Raw genomic sequence first — 7,516 nt, forward strand, 5'->3', positions numbered from 1 at the left:
GATTATTTTAAATGTTAAGACCTTTCACTTGGAGCTCTGTGCACATTCCATAGTGTAGCTAAAACATTTATTAACATTTGTGAACTGAGAGTTCATTGTGATCATTATAGTTATTATTACATTGTAGTAAACATGAATTGTTTTGAATTAAAATTCTATAATTTGGAAGCCCCTAACTTTAGATTTTTCCTATTTTTATCTAAAATTACTAGGAAAGGGCTGGGAATCTAGCTTTATGGTAGTGTGCTAGCCCTGGATTCAATCCCCAATACCAAAAAAAAAAAAAAGGAAGAAAATTACTGGGAAAAATATTTCACTTCTTTAAATTTAAAAATTTTTGATATAAGAGCATATTTTACAGCTAGTACTCATATATTTCCCTTTATGGTAGGTATACATTAAAAAATCAAATACAACATTACCTATGGCACTCTGCATAGTTTTAATAAATAACTTGTTAATATGTTTAATAATAACTTGCAATATTCCTTTTTGGTAGAATAAAAGTAGAGACTAAGCTAATGTATTTAGTTTCAGTATTATGAATTAGCCTATTCTTTTAATTGCTTTAATTTCCTAACAAGCATAAAACATGTACAATATAAAATATGGTTTTAATGGACTTACTAATAAGATATTGACTACTATTTCTCTCATTCTTTTTCTGACAGCAAGGCATTGATTGCTGTTCATTGAATAAATCTCAGATTTTTCCATACCTATATAAGATTGCTTTCTTATGATTTCATATAATGTTCAATGATTTATGATATTACTCAATATAAGCTAAAAAATGGTTCTTTTTTTTTAGAAATTAAAAAATGGCAATATGCAAAGACGTGTTTAATATCTATGAAATGCTATTAATTTCAAGGTTGTTCAATAATTTCTATTGTTAGAATATGTTCCTTGAACATCACAGAATGAAGAATATATGGAATAGGAAATATTTATAACACCAAATGAAATCAATTATTTTCATGCTAATGATCTGATTTAAATAATAACCGAAGTGCTTCCTGGAAACAATGACGGTCCAGCCATGGTTTTTCCCTCTCTGGCACATTGCTGTGAGGCAGCATAACAGCGAGGTGTCAGAGTTTTCTATTCAGATCAAAAACTCCAGATTTTTACCATGAACAAAACAGAGAAGACAGAAGTAGTTCTCCTTCCCTGTGGTTCCTTTAATCCTATTACCAACATGAGCCTCAGTTTGTTTGAGTTGGCCAAGGATGATCTGAACTGCACAGGAAAACACAGAGTTATCAATGCCACAATTTCTTCTCTTTGTGATGCATACAAGAAGAAAGGACTCATCCCTTCCCTCCACCGAATTATCATGGCAGAACCTGCCACCAAGAATTCAAGCTGGGTGGAAGTAGACACAAGGGAAAGTCTTCAGAAGCGGTGCATAGAGACTGTTAAGACACCATAAAGAGAAGCTGGAGGCTGGAAACCCTGATCACAGGCAGAACTCAGCTGTGATGGAAAGACCTGGAGGAAGAGCAAGTGGAAGGAATAATGACAGAATTCTAGTCAAAAGAAATAGCTAGAGCCAAAATGAAAGATGTGCCAAAGGAGAAGTTGATGTGTGGAGCAGATTTGTTGGAGTTCTCTGTTGTGCCTGATCCATGGAACAGTGAAGATATCACCCAAATCTTGAAGTTATGCTCAGAAATCCGTGTTTGAGTCTGCTGTGTCGTGGAACACCAGAGCAATACTTACCTGGTGAACTAATGGATCGCCAACAACACCTCATCCTGGAAGATTCAGAAAGCCCTCAGAAGAAGCCTGTTTAAGTCAGCTTTTGTGTGAAGAGTGGTGATATAAATCATGACCTGGCTGTCTCTGGCTACATGGGAAAGGCATGCAGCTCTATCAGTGTGGCCTTGAGTTCAGCACCTTCTCCCAGGGAAACTGAATTCTGAGCAAAACAAGATGACTCTAATGTCTTGCCTGTCCTTCAGATTGCCTGCTTTGCTGAAACTTTCCCACAAACAACCTTGTGATAAAACCTATATAATAAACTTGCTGAGCTAGCTCTGGAGTCAGTGAAGCCTCATCAGGGCTTGGCTACCCACCTGGCCCAACTTTTTATCCCTATGTGTGTCTGTTTGTCTTTGCTTTGTCCTCCATCACCCCTCGTCTGGTGACCTTAATTAATGACCTTGGCTGAGAAAGATGAGAGGGACATGGCATTTTGCACTGCCATGACCAAAATACCCAATAAGAACAACTTAAAGGAGGAAATGTTTATTTGGAGCTCAGAGTTTCAGAGGTCTTAGACCATGGATAACTGATTTCTTTGCTCTGCATCCAGTGTGAGGCACCACATCATGGGGGAAGGGCCCAGCAGAGGAAAGTTGCTCAGCTTGTGTGGGGAATAGGGAACAAAAAAAGGGAGTGGGGAAGAGGCCATAGGGAAGATGCACCCTTCCACAGCACACTCTCAGTGACCCACCTCCTCTAGCCACATCCCACCTGCCTACAGTTACCACCCAGTCAGTCCGTTCAAACTAGGATGGACTGATTAGGTTACAGTTTTCACAATCCAATCACTTCACCTTCAAACTTTCCTGCATCAATACAGGTGATTTGGGGAGACACGTCATATCCAAACCATAGCAAGGCCAGTTTATTCACTACTTGGTACCAGATTTGGTCCTAGAATATATTGAAAAGCTCTGAAAATGAAGATAAGAATGTCAGCATTATTCTGGCTCCTTTATAGAGAAATACTCTAGAAGCCAAGTCAGAAATGATACAGCATGGTAATTCAGACTGTTCTTGCAGGGGTTTGAAACAATCTGGAGTTAGTGACTCAGGAAAGGAATTGTGATCCTGTTTTGTAAATTAAATCTTAAAAGTCTGATGAAAATCAGTAGGAAATTAAGATCAGATTTGTTTTTTCTTTTTATCAGAGTTGTTAAGATGAATGTCTTTGATAAGACCTTTATAAAAAAAGAGAAAAGAATGTACTAATTTCTTTATCTTTAGAACAGAAGATTAGTAGCTCAATAAAAACAGAAGAACTTTCAATGAAATTAACTCCAAAAAAGTCAAAAGGGACATCTCGGCTCTACCATAAAAGAGAAGTAAGTTGTGAAAATCTACAGTCAATACAAAATCCTGATTTTAGCTGACTTCTTCTTAAGAGACTGAGGCAGGAGGTTCACTCAAGCCCAGAAGTTCAAGACCAGCCTGGGCAACATAGCAAGACAACAATATAGCAAAACAACAAACAAACCTCCCAACCCAAACAAAAACAAAACACAAAACAAAAATCCTAGCTTCAGTTATGAAAAAAACCCAACATTTTATATGTGCCTGATGCTGACCCGTCTTCATCAGATGGACAAAGGAAGGAATTCTTTAAAAAGTTATCTTGTAGCTGGGTGCAGTGGTTGATGCAGGAGGACTACAAGTTCAAAGCCTGCATGGTAACCTAGTGAGACCCTGTCTTAAAATAATATAAAAATGAATGTTGTTGGAGCCCAGTTGTAGGGTGTGAGTTCCTAGATTCAATCCCTAGTACTGCAATTAAAAAAAAAAAAAGTTATCATGTAAAATGCACCATTGGTAAGGCCATTTGTTCAGAATAAAGATTGTGGATCTACCTGGTAAGAATCAAGAGTACACCATAGTTCTTCTAGGCACACATCAGAATAACGAAGTTTGCCAGGGCATACCTGCTGGAAACTCCACTGTGGAGTCAGGGAGTGTGTTCCAGGTCTCAAAGGTAGAACACAGGTGTTTCTGATGCCCACTACCTTACACATGACACACATTTTTGTGGCACAGATTCATGGATTATGTTATAGCCCTGACCCATCCTTTTAAACTTCAGCAACAACCTCAAAGATTATATCCAGCTACTTCAAAAAACCTCAGAGAATAAGGGGTATTATTTAAGGATTTTACAATCATAAATGCCTTTGGCCTTTATTGATAATCAAAAGGTGAGTGGAAACCCTAAGAACATGAGAAATGTGGCACAAGTCAGGTCAGCAGTCACTTTAGTTCAGATTGTCAGACCCTAATTGCCTGTGTTCAAATAAACTCCAGGCTCTCAGTCTAAAACACTTGAGTGCCTGAGGTTTTACAATTCTTCAGAAGAAAAAATATATTATGAAATCATATGGTCAAATATGAATTTATAGTAGGAGATAAGAAAAGGTTAAACAATGTTAGCAAATGTATAAAAAATAACCTAGAAAGATAGTGTTTCACTTAAAAACGTTTTTGATATCAGACTGAATTGTTCCTCTACATTCTGATATATATTTTGATTCCCCTAGGTACCTATGGTACCTATGAATATATTATGATATGTCAAAATGTTTTGCAACAACCCATGACTGTATTCTTTTTTAAAAGTTTTTATTTGTTCAAATTAGTTGTACATGCTTTCCAGAGTGGCTGCACCAATTTGCAACTCCACCAGCAATGTACATGTGTACCTTTTACCCCACATCCACACCACATCTATTATTGCTTGTGTTCTTGATAATACCATTCTAATTGGAGTAGGATGAAATCTTAGTTGCTTTAATTTCCATTTCTCTAATTACTAGAGATGTTGAACACTTTTTTCATATACTTATTAATCACCTGTATATCTTCTTCTGTAAAGTATCTGTCCAGTTCCTTTGCCCATTTGTTGATTGGGTTCTTTGTATTTTTGGTGTAAAGTTTTGTAAATTCTTTATAAATTTTGGAGATTAGTGCTCTGTCTGAAGTGCGTGTGGAAAAGATTTTCTCCCACTCTGTAGGCTCTCTTCACATTATTGATTGTATCCTTTGCTGAGAAAAACTTTTTAGTTTAAATCCATCCTATTTACTGATTCTTGCTTTTATTTCTTGTGCTTTGGGAGTCTTGTTGAGGAAGTCTGATCCTAAGACAACATGATGAAGATTTGGACCTACTTTGTCTTCTATTTGGTGCAGGGTCTCTGGTCTAATTCCTAGGTCCTTGATCTATTTTGAGTTGAGTTTTGTGCATGGTGAGAGATAGAGGTTTAATTTCATTTTACTGCATATGGATTTCCAGTTTTCCCCAGCACCACTTGTTGAAGAGGCTCTCTTTTCTCCATTGTATGTTTTTGGCTCCTTTGTCTAGTAAGAGGTAAGTGACTTTTTGTGGATTTGTCTTGTGTCTTCTATTCTGTACCATTGGTCTGCCTGTCTATTTTGGTGCCAATACCATGGAGATTCCTAAGAAAACCTGGAATGTACCCACCTTTGACTCATTTATCCCACTCCTTGGTTTATACCCAAAGGACTTAAAATTAGCATACTACAGTAACACAATCACATCAATGTTTATAGCAGCTCAATTCACAATAGCTAGATTGTGGAACCAACCTAGATGTCCTTCAACAGATGAATGGATAAAGAAACTGTGGTGTATATACACAATGAAATATTATTTAGCCATAAAGAAGATTAATATTATGGCATTTGCAGGAAAATGAATGGATTTGGAGAATATTATGCTGAGATAAGCCAATCCCCAAAAAACAAAGGATGAATGTTTTCCTTGATAAGTAGATGATGATACATAATAGGGGTGGGAAGGTGGAGGTAAAAGAAGAATGAATTTAGATTACATAGAGGGAAATGAGAGGGAGGAGGGGGTGGGATGAAAGATGGTGGAATGAGACAGGCATCATTACCCTATGTACATGTACATGCACAGAAATGAAAAGTTGTATCCCATTTGTGTACAATGAATGAAAATATAGTCTGTATAAATAAATAACAAATAAATAAATGAATTAGTGTACATGATAGTAGAATGCATTTATACATTTTGATACATCATACATAAATGCTGTATAATCTCTCATTTTTCTGATTATACATATTGCAGGATCACATCAGTCATGCAGTCATACATGTGCATGAGGTAATAATGTCTGTTTCACTGTACAATCATTCCTTCCCCCATACCCCTTACCCTCCCTTCACTGCGCTCTACCTAACATAAAGTAACTCTATTCTTCCCTATTACCCCTACCCCTTATTGTGAATTAGCTTCCTTATATCAGAGAAAATATTTGACCTTTGGTTTTCGGGTTTGGGTTATTTCACTTAGCATGATATTCTCTAACTCCATCCAATTACCAGCAAATGCCAGTATTTTATTCTTCTTTAAAGCTGAGTAATACATACTGATTGATAAATTATACACATTTTAGTTATTGATTTAACTTTTGGAGGAAGAATTTTAAATTTTAATTTAAAGAAGTATTTTAACATGAAATGTCTTTACTTCCAAAGAAATTTTAAAATTTCAAATAATTTGAAATTTAAAAGAAACTGGAGGTCAAATTCTTCCCAATTTTTACTATTTGAGTGAAGGAAACTATTGTGATATTTTGCAGTAATTACCTTCTTAAGAATTAATCTTAGCCTATGAAATGAGGATGAAAAGTTCTGCTACTATTGCCATGAAGATTCAAAATATTAGAAAATTTTTTTGTTTTTAAACTAATATATTTCACTGCTTTGATAAAAATAACTCTTAATTTTAAAAAAATTATAGTGGTTTTACTATAGTAGAGTGACTTCACTATAGCAGAGAATTTCAAGAGAGAAAATAGCAAATAATATATCATTCCAATCTCTAATCCCAAGAAACATTCATTTGAACTCAGTGGAAATATAATATTCCCAATAACCCTTCTTAAAATTTGTTCTAATTAGTAATACATGACAGTAGAAAGAACTTTGGCACATCATACATAAATGGAGTATAATTTCTCATTCTTCTGGTTGTGCATGATGTAGAATCACACTGGTAGTGTAGTCATATATACACATAGGATAATAATGTTTGATTGATTCTACTATTCTTCCTACCCCCATGAGTCCTCCCTTCTCTTTATTTCCCTCTACTTAATATAAAGTAACTATTCTTCCCTAGTCTCCTACTTATTGTGCATTAACATCTGCATATCAGAGAAAACATTGGGCCTTTGGCTTTTTGGGATTGGTTTATTTTGCTTAGCATGATATTCTCCAGGTCCATCCATTTACCTGCAAATGCCATAATTTCTTTCTTCTTTCAGACTAATTAATATTCCATCATGTTTATCTACCACAATTTCTTGATCCATTCATTTGCTGAAGGAAACCTACATTGGTTCCATAGTTTAGCTATTATGAGTTGAACTGCTATAAACATTGCTGTGGTTGCATCACTGTAGTATGCTGATTTTAATTTTTTGGGGGGTGTGAACTGAGGAATGAGATAACTGGGTGAAATGGTGGTTCCATTCCAAGGTTTCTGAGGAATCTCCATACTGCTTTCCATAATGGTCGCACCAATTTGCAGTCCCATCAGCAATGTATGATTGTACCTTTTTCCCCCACTTCCTCTCCAACATTTATTGTTACTTCTATTCTTGATAATTGCCATTCCAACTGGAGTAAGATGAAGTCTTAGAGTAGTTTTGATTTGCATTTCTCTAATTGTTTGTGATGTTGAACATTTTTTCATATATTTGTTGAT

General features: G+C 35.7%; 1 pseudogene; it reads left to right on the plus strand.

Annotated features, from left to right (window-relative positions):
- Positions 1 to 1,135: 1,135 nt before the first annotated feature.
- On the plus strand, positions 1,136 to 1,564 carry LOC124995115 (nicotinamide/nicotinic acid mononucleotide adenylyltransferase 1-like; annotated as a pseudogene).
- The last annotated feature ends 5,952 nt before the right edge of the window (positions 1,565 to 7,516 follow it).

The sequence above is a fragment of the Sciurus carolinensis genome, chromosome 10 (assembly GCF_902686445.1).
Source record: "Sciurus carolinensis chromosome 10, mSciCar1.2, whole genome shotgun sequence".
Taxonomy (NCBI): Eukaryota; Metazoa; Chordata; class Mammalia; order Rodentia; family Sciuridae; genus Sciurus; species Sciurus carolinensis.